A 12,991-nucleotide genomic window follows, 5' to 3' on the forward strand; every position below is an offset into this window, starting at 1 on the left:
TAAGAAACACAAATAGTGGACAAGTGCCGGGTTTTCGAAGAGCGATCCCAGTGCGGAGACCCCGTGCTGCTAGTTTTCATGATGGAAGGACCCTGACTGTGGACAGCACTGTTCTAAGTGGCCGTCTGGTTACCAGTCTTCAGGAGGCCCCATCTCCATGGCCGTGAACTCATGCATCAGCCGGAACGGAAGGGGGATGTCCGCTGCGCTGTCGGATGCCTGGGAGGAAGCGGTGGTCTGGGGCGGGTCGGGGGAGCCCGAGTCATAAATGTTGCCTTCATTTATAAGGAACTGGGCGCAAATGAGTCGACACCAAACCAATGTACAACTTTCATTGAGCCTTTGGGTGCTTGGAGTGGGTGCTTTGGAGTCCCGAAAAACAGACGGGGAAGATGCTGGCTGAACAGCAGGCTCAGCAGAGGAAGTGCGCCTTCTCCCCAGAATGCACACAGGGACACGTGTCCCAGGAAAGCCCGATGGGAGCTGGGGAGCAACACTTCCGGCCCTGCTGGGGCTCACTCCCACTGACAGAGATCGCCCGCGGCCCTGCCACCCCTGCCGACTTCTTGAACTCAGTATCGACCATTGAAACCTCTCCAGTGGGGCCGGGGTGGGTTTGCAAGAGGTCGGGGGCGTGCACTGGGGAACCGAGATTCCTGAACGCCACACTGTTCAAGAGAGCACTGGGAACGGGCGCCCTTCCCAGCTTCGGGGTTCGTCTGTCTCCACATGCGTGATTCTCACTCAGTGTCTTACAGATGTGGGCAGAGGGACTCACGCCGTGGAAAAGCCAAACTCCGCCCCGCCCACTTGTTGGAATTCTAAAAATCTGAATTATTGCTCAGTTACATGACGGTGGAATCCCGAGTCCATGGGAAGGCCTGACGCATCATTCGCTCGGTGACTTGGAAATCAGGCTACGGTTTTCCCTGTCACCCGTGGCCTGTCGTTCGTCTGCTGCTATGCTGCCCTCTTGTAGCCTGGCTCCGTTCTCTCCCAGGTGCCGGGGCTGGGGCCACGCCAAGGTGTGCCCAGCTCACTCTATGCCCATGGGCTCTAGGTTGGAGACAAGGGTGGACCTTTCACTTTGTAGCTGGGTTCCTTCTGGCAAAATCATCCTCCAGGGTTCCAGGTTCCAGCAGAAGGGGAGACACTCGGAAAGAGGCTTTGCTGGCGATGGGCCCACGGGGCAGGGTCCTTGTGCGTTGCTGGGAACACATTCACCCATTTTTCCTTCTGTGGCATCAGAGTATGGGACGGGTAGAGCCCGAGATGGGGAGCGTCTCATCCACGCCTGGGCCTCGGGTGACCTGGGCCAGAACTAGGACTTCCGTTGACACCATGATACACAAGGTCCCCAGGGCAAGCGTGACATCAGGGAGAGATCAACCTTCCCACCCTGTGCCACGGAAACACAGGTCTTGCTGAAGGTTTCTAGGTGCTTTCTGAAACCCCAAATCCACTGCCTACACAAATAATGTCACTGGGATTGGGGTGCCCGACCCGTGATACTCAGTGACGGAAACACTTTGTGTTTAACACCCACTGCCCACAGGAGCCCAGCGCTCGAAGAAAAAAAAAAATCATCAATCGTCAGCCCCTTGCTGTTTATGGCAACTTTGGGAAGGTCGAGCCATATGCAGCCGCCACAAAAATGTCACTAATTCCATCAAGTTTGCACCCATTAAAATGACCGGAGGTGTGAGGAATTAACAGCTTGGTGGAACAAAGAGGCCCTTATGGGGTTACATGCGAAGTGAAGAAATGTCCCATGCGCGTTCTCCTGTGAGCGCTGATGCCTGAAATCCCAGGAAATGCCACTCGCCGGGCCGGGGAAGAAACTGATCTTTGACGAAGGGATTTACCTCTCACTTCCGGATTCTTTGCAGAATTTCTTGTGACTAAATTGCGGATGCTCCCATGTGGACGAGTTTTCAAGAGTTAGACATCCTATACTGTCTCTAAATGGCATAAAAGGGATCCTATTAGTGGGAACAAGGTGGGGGTAAACGGCGGGTCTGTGCATCACTCCGCATCTCTAAACTAGATGCAAAAATCAATATTTGTTGAATTGATTTGAATATATATTGATTTAATAATTTTTCCACCTGCTTGGTATATAGCTAGGGAGATCATTTGCAAGGTGGGGGGTGGACGGGTGATGTTCTGTTTTGGAAGGCTGCTATAAAATTTGTTCGCTTAATAAGCTTTCATGCGCTAATAACTGGAGATTTGAAAATGACAGCATACCATCCCTGCCCAGTAGGATCGTACGAGCTCGATTTGGGGAGTGGAGAGGACGGGAAATTGGCATGAACACAGGAATGAATTAATTGAATTAAGTGTCATAGTTTAATGTGTTTGGTGAAAATGGATGCATAAAGAAGGTAATAATTATTAGTTTTATCTGGAGGAGGAAACAGAACGAGTGGCGTTTGGCTAACATCTTGTAGGAAGAGTCGAAGTGTTGGCGGTGGTAGAGGAAAAAGTGGAAATTAGGCATTTTAGACAGAAGAGCACTTGTTTCAAATTTGTTAAATGTGCGTTTTTGCACTGGCAGACTGAGGAACTGTGCCTGCCATTTCGTACTGATGAGAACAATTTTGTTATGTTTGCTCTACATTTTTCTCTATCAGCAAACCGGAGAGGTTTCCTGGCCAACGTACACGTCGGGCACCACAGTCTGAGACTTTTGAAAAGCCTTCCCACCCCATCCTACCGCACAGAGGAGCTCTCCGGTGCGGCTCTCCCAACCCTCTGATTAACTGCCCGTGGTCCACACACCGACGGTGTAGTTTTGCCGTTTCTTAGACCAAAAGCTAAAGCAAAGCGTCAAGGATCTAGAAACTCACTTCAGCAGCCGTCACAAACAGCAGCGTGCGAAGTCACTAAGAACTGCGCTCTGCAAGGTGTGCTTTGTGGTATAACAGTTTTGAGGGAAAAAACCTAAAGTTTCATCCCCTTCTCCCCATTAATTAGATTTGCCTTAACCACCACGTGCAACATTCCCGAGCGCTAGTTTTCTACCTGTAAATTTAAACCAATAATAAATGAATCATACTGGAGTTTTCTGTGCCCTACGCGGTAGGATGTATGTGAAAGCTTTCAAAACCGAAGAATATTATCATTAACATTATCACGTCAATAATGATTACTATTATCTGAAATTTCAGGAACGTCAATCCAGAAGTATTTCTTATTTAAACATGCCAAAACATGAGAGACTTCCTCTTTTATCAAAGTTCTGGATGGGGTTAATACTTCATCAAAGTTATCCATTTAACCAAGCATGAACGCAGCTATGCCTTTACACATTGTACATAGAGAGACTGCAAAATCGAATATGCATATTTTAGACTTTTAAATTTGCAGGGTGTTAGATTTCGAATTTATCTCTCCAAAGCGGCATATGGGATGAGATATTTAGATATGAAAAATAGTCCACAGTCTCTAGCATGTTGGTGTAACAAGGCTAACTCCCTGCTCAGTTGATCGGGAGGCAATGATTTTATGAAAATGTCAGAGCAGGTGTACGGAAAAGGCATTACGGTGTCAAAATGAGATGCAACAATGTTAATTTGTCTGCGGAAAGTCCGTGCCTCTGCCAAGACGAAACCAGACCCGTATTCAGCCATGTTGAATCTTGGCACTCCCGTGCCCGGAGACCTTGAGTGGAAGGCCCCAGCACGCCGGGCGATGTGACAACGCACAGGGAGCAGGATTTATCTCCCTCTTCCTGCCTTGGGGCCGAGCACAAAGAAGGCAACACTGTTGGAGGGATTAGAGAACCGCACGCAGGAGTCCAGCCTCCAGCTGTCCCACACGCATGGCGTAACGCAAGCAGGAGGAATACCCAAGCCGGGGGAGGGCGTGGGGAGAGAGAAATCCTTGTCTAGGAGCCTCTGCGGATCGGGTTCAAGAGCTCCAGGGGGGTCCCCCCTCTCTTGGCAAATTGCTGTGTTTTTCTGGTGGGAAACGTTCTTGAGTGTTAAAATGTGTTCAGCACCTCGGTGGCATCTGCGGAACAAAGGTGAGCGTCACCGGTTCGGATGTTAATTTGGCCTCCATAAAGCACTCCAGTAAAACTAACATTTGAACAGGCCCAGAATTCAAGCAGCAGCCAAGGGTATGAAAGGAAAATAACTCCAAGTGCTTTGAAATCTATAGCAGTTTGTTTAAAAAGAAAGCAAAAGGCCCCTTCCTTCCACCCTGAGGTTCCTCGTAGCCCGGTCCCCGCGTCGTCATCTGGCGCGCCTTGTCCGGAGCTGACCGCACTCTTAACGAATGTCAAGTCCTCACTCTCCATTCAAGAAATAAGGCCCTCGCAGGACCTTCTAAACATTTCTGTTTTCCATCGAACGAGTGTTGGAACAGGGCCTGGCTGGTTTAGGGGACCCTGGGTGATGGGCTGGCTTTGACGGAGGCTGGCGTGGGATGTCCCTTCCCTGGACCTTGGCTTGTCATCTGTAGATCTGGGGCAGCCTGGGTGTTGGTGCAGACGACCCCTGAGGGTGTCTCCTACAAGGCCTGTCAGTTTTACAGAACTTTTCCAAGACTAGGCGTCCGTTGCTGACACGTGAGTGGGTGGATGTGTCCTTAGTGAGCGTGTGATAAGCAACACGGTCGGATTACTCATGCCAAAAAAAAAAAAAAAAAAGAGAGAGAGAGAGAGAGAGATTATTCCTGAAAAAAGGGGTGTTCGTGGAGCTTGTTCCCAATGGTTGGGCTGTGCATCCAAAGTGGTTCTCAGGGCTGGGCTTCCATCCGGGAGAGGTGGTTGTCAAGGGGACCCCCAGCCTGCCGCCGGAGGCCGCGCCTGCGGGATCGTGGCATGCATCTCTCCATCCAGCACGTGGGTATCTCGTTTCTCTACTTACCCATAGCGCGTTCCCGGGGGGAGAGAGGTTCGTCACCCGCGTTCTGAGGTGACTATATTCCGGCGCCGTCCGACGCCTCCTCTTCTTCCTCCCGTCTGACTCCTAACTGCGCCCCGAGGAGGCCCAGAGACCGGGGGCTTCCTTCCTACGGACCCGGTCTCCTTCCCTCTGCGGGGGGAGAGAGTTGATGTGGTGGAGAAATGCCTTTTAATATTTTCAAGTGCAATATTAACGCGTGTCGGAGGTGACAAGTAACAGTGCCATGAAATGAAGTCAGACACAGCAAAGCCATTAAGAAACTGTTGCATTAGGGAGACGCCTCGCGTTTCCTACGGAAGAGGTTCGCCGGGTACATGCCGCACACATTCAAGGAAGTGATTAAAACGTTTATGGCCCTTCTAATTTTGCTCCTTTTAAGAAGGAGAGACTTTTGGAGCCAGAAACACTTTCTTAATTCACTTTATCGGTAATGAGATCTAGTTTCTTTTCATTCTGATGTGATGCAGTCTCCGTTCACGCATACATATGTAGTACGTGCTTGTAGGTCCGACCCCTCCCAGGGGAAGACCTGAGGGACCATTGGCCTGACACCGTGTTGGTTCTGTTTTACTTGTTCTTCTTTTTGGGGGATATATGAAAGTTCGAGCTTCAGGTTTTATTCAAACCTGAAAAGCGCATATCAAATATTTCCTTGTTTCTTTTTATGCTTTCCTAGGACAGGGGGCTTTATCCCTTTTTCCTGAAATTCAGCATAAATGGAAATCGTCCGTCCACGATCGATCGGTTTTTGTTGCCTCAACCAGGAAGTGCTTGCCCTGTGGATCACCTCCCGACACAGGCGGTGTCCAGTGGCAGGGAGACGCTCAACTGTACCGAGAAATGCAGTCCTTGGGAGGCTGTGGGCAGGATGGGAAAGGCATCTGGCATTTGCTGATGAAGGACGCCCTCTGCCGCAGACTCCATCGCTCCCACAGGAGCGCCCTGTGGTCCAAGGCACAGGGGTCTGGACACTGGTCTCCAGGCAGCGGTGATCCTCACACCCCCCTGGGACTGGACGGGGGGTTTCCGATCCTGGGCTTTACGACCACACTATCAGGTAGAGCTGACGACCTACAGGATGGGTCATTGTGAGACTCTGCTTTGCTCCTCAAAGACCCAGGAATATAAGATCAAGGGACTTGCTTGCCACCGAGGCAGGTTGTGTGCTGGACCTTCACTTGAAGTCTGCAGTGCATGTGCTAGAGGCTGCCCGTGTGGCTGGGTGTCCAGTGTGAGCACTTGTCTTCCACTCTTGACCATAGCACTGAGCACCTGTAGTGCTGTACGGAATTCCTTAAAGGTATTTCCCTTTCTCATCACAAAGCAAACAGATACCAATAAAAATACCAACTACGGCCCGCGGAAAATATTTGCAACATATTTGACAGTCGAAGGGTCAATATATAAAATATATTTTATATAAAAATGATTCAACGTATCAAGAAAAAAATGGTCAGTCTGTGGGGGGAAAAAATTAAAACCGTGATCCATAAATGTCTGAAATGGTGATCCAACTCATTATAACAAAAAATGCAAATAAAAAGTGACATTTTATTTTCATTCACTTATTTATTGTACAACAACTTCATCCCTTGGCCTGTGCTAGCATTAATAAATCAGACATCATATTTGTTGGTCCGAAGCTGAGAATCTCGAGCGCTCCTGTCCAGAACACAAGAGCCATTAGCCATAGGTGGCTATTTAAATTTAAACTTAGGATAATATAAATTAAATAAAGCAAAACATTGAGTTCCTCAGTGGCACTAGCCACATCTTAAAAAGCTCAATGGTCACATGTGGCTGTGGGCAGGGGTTGGAGGGCAGGGGTCGGGGTCTAGGGCGTGTCGGTCCTCACAGACGGGTGTCCTGGTCAGCGCTGCTCCAGACAGACGCGTGCTAAGTAGAAAATCAACATCTGTAACTCACGGCAGAATCCGGTCCGGGTCAGCAGCTGACAGGAGGCAGGGGCGGAACGCTTGGGGGTTGCGTCTTGGCTTAGCGCAGGCAAGGAGACGGTGTTGGAGCTGACACGGGAAGGGAGGGAAGGAGCTAGCCACGTGGAGACGGGCGTTCCAGCAGAGGGACAGAGGACTTTTAGAGGGTCTGCATGGACAGGGCTGGGTGCTTTTAAGGACACTGGGACTTGCCTGTTTCTGAGTGGTATTTGCATTCTCGAGGCGACGGCTCACGCGGGGAGCAGCGTGCAGAGGAGGGAGGACCCAAGACTCAGCCCCTGCGAATCTCAGCTGTTCACGTCTGAGTCAAGGAGCAGGACCTGGCAGGGCGTGGGGTGCAGAGACGGGGGCAGGAGAGCCAGGATAAAGCAGTGGGCTGTGGCTGAAGCCGAAGATGTGACAGTCAAGAAAGACAAAGGTATTTTCCAAATACCCTAACATCAACCGTTTCAAAAGTTTGATAAAAACCTGTGCTGGCGAGACTCTTATGAAATGGGTCTCACACCACTCACCACCAGGTGAAGCCACGTGTATCTGGCGCTCATTTATGCACTGTAGTGTTGTTTATAATAGAAAAATTCAACAAAGAAAAGTTCCTCCGGAAGCTGGAGCAGCTCTGACATCCACGGGGAAGAGACCGGAGGAGTAAGTCCTGCTCCCCCACCATTACATTAGATTTGAAGAGGCTGAGGGACTCAAAGGAAAGGTCTTTGAGAGAGATCAGCAGGAAACCACAGCAAGGTGTGAACACACGCATAGTACGCTCTCACTTGCATGAGCAAGTGTGTGTCGCACGTGCATAGAGATTTTCCGGGAGAAAGTGGAAGAGCCTGTTACCCGCACCGATGCCTGGGGTGGGTGTGCGGAGAGATGTGGAAAAGGAGATTTTCATTTTATGCCTTTCCATCCTATTTAACAGTGACAGGTGCGTGGGAATTTGTGCCGATGGAGCCGAGGTCCCACGAACACTTCCCCCAGGTTCCCCCAGCGGTTGCCTGGGGCATAACGGTAGCACAAGATGAAAATTAGCAAGTGGACTCTGGTAGAGTGTGTGTGGTTTTATGCCATTTTATCACGGCATAAATTCACGCGACCACCACCCCAGCCAAGCAGCAGGACTATTGTCTCCTCAAAGACAGTCTTCATGCCTCCTCTTTGTCATGGCATCTGTCCTCACCAGCCCTGAGCCCTGGTAAGCACTCATCTCTTTGTGTCTCTATAATTTTGTCATTTTGGGAATGTTACAGACGTGGCACCGTCCAGCATGTGACCTTTTGAAACTGGTTTTTGTTCACGCAGCAAAACGCCCCTGAGAGCCATCAAGGTGGTTGCATGTGTCTACGGTCTGTTCTGGTTACTGCTGGGTTGGCTGCCATGGTATGGCTAGAGGAACTGGTTCACCTGCTGAGACATTCTGCTTGTCTCCAGTTCCCGATGAGTGCCAGTAAAGCCGCCAGGACCAGTTGTGTGCAAGTCTTCGTTTCTCTGGGATAAGTGCCCAGGAGTACAATGGACTATAGGTAGCTAGAGGCTTAGCTTTTAAGAAACTGTCAAACCGTTTTCCCGAGTAACGGCATCCTGTTTCATTCCACCTGGTGTAGGAGAGGGGCAGTTTCTCCCCATCCTCCAGCATTCAGTGTTCTCACTAGTGTTCACGGTAGCGTTGTATGAGGTCATCGTGGTCTCAGTTTGCACTTTCTACTGGTTATTGATGTGCAACATGTTTGCTTCGTTGCCATCTGTAGATCCTACTTGGAGTCTTGCCTCGTACTGTCTTCTGCCCATTTTCTATTTGATTTTTCTTTCTAGTGCTGAGTTTTCAGAGTTTTTTTTAAAAAATAATTCTAGATATGTGTTCCTCCTCAGATATGCGGTCCACAAGTATTTTCTCCCAGTCAGTAGCTTGTCTTTTCATCCTTTTAATAGGGTTGTTTTCAGAGAAAGAGTTTTTAATCTTGATCAAGTCTAACTCATAGAATCGTTTCTTTTATGGTGAGGGTATCATGTCTAGGAAGTTGTTGTGAAAACCTAAATCCTGAAGATTTTGTTCTGTTTTCTTCCAAATTTTTATAGCTTCATGTTTACCTTTCTTTCTTTAAAGATTATTCATTTATCTATTTGAGAGAGAGCGCAGGAGCCAGCCAGCAGGAGCAGAGAGGAGAGCAGGGAGCAGCTCCTCTGTTCCAGCACGGGGCTTAGTCCCAGGACCCAGAGATCACGGCCTGAGCCTAACGCAGCAGCTCCTCTGTTCCAGCACGGGGCTTAGTCCCAGGACCCAGAGATCACGGCCTGAGCCTAATGCAGCAGCTCCTCTGTTCCAGCACGGGGCTTAGTCCCAGGACCCAGAGATCACGGCCTGAGCCTAATGCAGCAGCTCCTCTGTTCCAGCACGGGGCTTAGTCCCAGGACCCAGAGATCACCGCCTGAGCCTAATGCAGCAGCTCCTCTGTTCCAGCACGGGGCTTAGTCCCAGGACCCAGAGATCACGGCCTGAGCCTAATGCAGCAGCTCCTCTGTTCCAGCACGGGGCTTAGTCCCAGGACCCAGAGATCACGGCCTGAGCCTAATGCAGCAGCTCCTCTGTTCCAGCACGGGGCTTAGTCCGAGGACCCAGAGATCACGGCCTGAGCCTAATGCAGCAGCTCATCTGTCAGTCAGGCGCCCCTCCACTTATATTTCAATTTTTGTCGAAGAATTGAAGTTTAGGTTGAATTGCTTTTTCCTTTTTGGCCTGTGGACATCAAATCTCACCTTTTGTTATAAAGACAATTCCTCCATTAAACTGCATCTGCACCTTTGTTAGAAATCAGTTTGCATAACTGTGATGGGTAATTCTGTTTTATTGACCTGTGTGTCTGTCCCTCTGCCTACACCACCCAGTCTACACTACTGTAGCTAGACCATAGTCTTGATCTCATGTAGTATGATTTATCCTATTTTATTTTTCAAGATTGCTTCAGCTATTCCGTGGCTTTTAGACTTTTCATCTACAGCACTGGGCGTTACACACAACTGATAAATTATCGAAGACTACATCTGAAACTGATGATGTATATACGTTGGTTAATTGAATTCAAATATTTAAATTGAATTCAAATTTAAAAAAGAAATAAAATAAATAAAAAAATAAAGTTTAGCATAATCTTTAAGCATTTGCAAAAAATCTGGTTAGGATTTTGATAGAAACGATGTTAAACGTGTATATCAATGAGGAGAGAACTGTTACCTTTACTGCTGAGCCTTCCAATCCATGAATATGGTATGTATCTCTTTAATTTAGATGTTATTTGAATTCCTACATCTGTGTTTCCTAGTTTTCGGCATACGAGTTCTGTGTGTGTTTTGTTAGACTTACGTCTAAGTATTTTTTGATAGATATAAATATAACTTCATTTTTAATTTGCTTCTCCTTGCTGATTGGTACATCACAGAAATATAGTTCATTTTTGTATGCTGCTTTTCTACTTGAGAACTTCCTGAACTTAGTTGTTAGTTTCAACAGCTCTTTTTGTTAATTCCAGATTTTTACATAGAAAATCTGCAAATGGGGTAGTGTTGTTTCTTATTTTCCAGTAGGCATGTCTGTTACTTATTTATTTTTTTCCTGCCTTACTGTGCGGTTAGAACTTGCAGTACTTGATTGAACAGCAATGCTGTGAGCAAACCACCTTTTCTCTGTTTCCAGTCTTACGTGAGAAAGCATTCAGTAGCATCTCACCCTTAAGTAAGAGATTAGCTCATACTTAAACATCTTTCTGTACGTGTTTTTTTATTAAGTTGAGGAAGTTCCCCCCTTTATTCCTAGTTTTATGAGAGTTTTATCATGAATATAAGTTGAGTTTTGTCAAATGTCTTTCCTGCATTAATTCATATGGCCATATGACTTTTCTCTTTGAATCTGTTAATATGGTGGGTTATATTGGTTGATTTTCAAATATTGAAACTATCTCATATCCCTACAATAAACTTCACTTGCTCATCAGAGATACACACACACACACACACACACACACACACACTAGTAAAATATATTACTAAATAATAAAATTGTTGAGTTCTATTTGTTAACATTTTGTTAAAGATGTTTATGTCTATATTCATGAGAGATATAAGGGTGTAATTTTTTTTCATACTGTCTTTGATTTTATCAAGGCAATACTGACATCATAAAATGAATGAGGAGGTAGTCCTCTTCTTTAGTGTTCTGTAAGAAATTTTGTGGTATTTGTTTTAATTCTTCTTCAAATGTTTGGCTGACTTTGCTAGTGAAATTATCTGGGCCTGGAGGTATCTTTTCCAAGGGTTTTCAAATAAGAAACTCAGTTGGTTATTGGGCTGCTCAAAGCTATTTCATATTGGATGAGCTTTGGTTGTTTGTACTTTCTGAAGAATTGGTCATTTCATCTGAGTTGTCAAGTTTATGTTATAAGTTGTTTGTGATATTCCCTTATTCTTTTGGTGTCTGCAGGGTCTGTAATATCTCCTGTTCCATTACTAATGTTAGTAATTTAATATAAGTAATTTCTTTCTTCTTTTTCAATCTCACTAAAAGTTTGTCATTTTTCTTGGTCTTTTCAAGAAATACCTCATTGTTTTTTGCTTTTTTGTTTTATTTTTTTTTCCATTTTTAAAAAACTAGCTGATTTTTGTCCTTGTATTTATTGTTTCTTTTCTTCTGCTTGATTTAGATTATCTTGCTCTTTGATTTTCTAGTTTCTTGACTTAAACATTAAGATTATGGATTTGAGAACTTTCTTCTTTTTGAAGGTAAGCATTTGGTGCTATTCATTTCCCTAATAGCATTGCTATAGCTACATCTCACCAATTTTGATACATTTCCATTACATTCATTCAATGTATTCTTAAAAATTTTCTTGAGACTTGCTCTTTGATTATTTAGAAGTTTTGATTAGTTTCCAAATGTCCTGGGTCTTTCTTGTTCTTCTGTCACTTTACCAGCTTGGGTGACGTGTAGCTATTATATCCCCCATGTCTTCTGTTGTTCCTGATTTAGACTACAATTGTCTTAAATATTTCCTCTACATACACATTATCAATGTTATTATTTTTGTTTCAGCAGTAACATATAATTTAAGTCAAGAGGAGAAGCAAAGTCTATTGTATTTATCCATATTTTTGTGTCTTTAATTGTTTTTCTTACTTCCGATGTTCCAGGATCCATCTTCTAGTATTTTATTTCTGAGAGCTCTATCAGCATTTTTTTTTTAAAAGCAGGTTTGTTGGCAACAAATTCTCATAGTGCTTCTTCATCTTGAAATACTTGGTTTCTCCTTTATTCCCAACTATAGAATCACAGGTTGACAGTTCTGGTCTTTCAGAGTATGAAAAATGTAATAGCAATTCCTCCTGGCCTCCTGAGTTTCTTATCATAAATCTGCTAGCATTCTAATTGTTTTTCTCCTTTAGGTAAGATGTCATTTCACTCTTTGCTGCTTCAAGATTTTTTTTTTTAAAATTAGTATTTTGAATTTGACTATGATGTATCTTGTCATGGGTTTCTTCAAGGTTATCTTGTTTGGGGTTTTCTCAGCTTCTTGAATATGTATGTAGATGCATGCCTTTTTCCAAATATGGGACGTTTTCAATTATTAGTCTTTGAGTACTTTTAAAATCTTACCTTCCTCTCTCCTTTCAAAACTCTGATATCATGCACATTAGATATTTTGTCACAGTCAACAGTTACTGGGTACTGTTGCTGATTTTTTTTTCTTTTTTAATCTGCATTCTTTCTGTTCTTCACACTGGATAATTTCTATCGTCCTGCCTTCAAGTTCACAAATTCTTTCTTCCTTTTCCATTCTTCTGTTGAGCCTATCCATTCAATTTTTTATTTCAGTTGTTATTGATTTTTAGTTTTAAAATTTTTATTTGGTTCTTTTTTTATATGTTCTATTGCTTTTTGAAACTTGCTATTCTTTTCATCTTTCTCATGCTTGTTTATAAATTCTCATTGAAGTATTTGTACGATGATTGCTCTGAAATCCATACTAAATAATTATAACATCTCTATCATCTCAATGTAAGTGTCTTTTATTGTATTTTCTCATTGAAATGGAGATTTTCCTGGTTCTTGCTATGATGAATGATTATTGATCAAAA

The sequence above is a fragment of the Mustela erminea genome, chromosome 13, assembly GCF_009829155.1.
Source record: "Mustela erminea isolate mMusErm1 chromosome 13, mMusErm1.Pri, whole genome shotgun sequence".
In the NCBI taxonomy this organism is placed as follows: domain Eukaryota; kingdom Metazoa; phylum Chordata; class Mammalia; order Carnivora; family Mustelidae; genus Mustela; species Mustela erminea.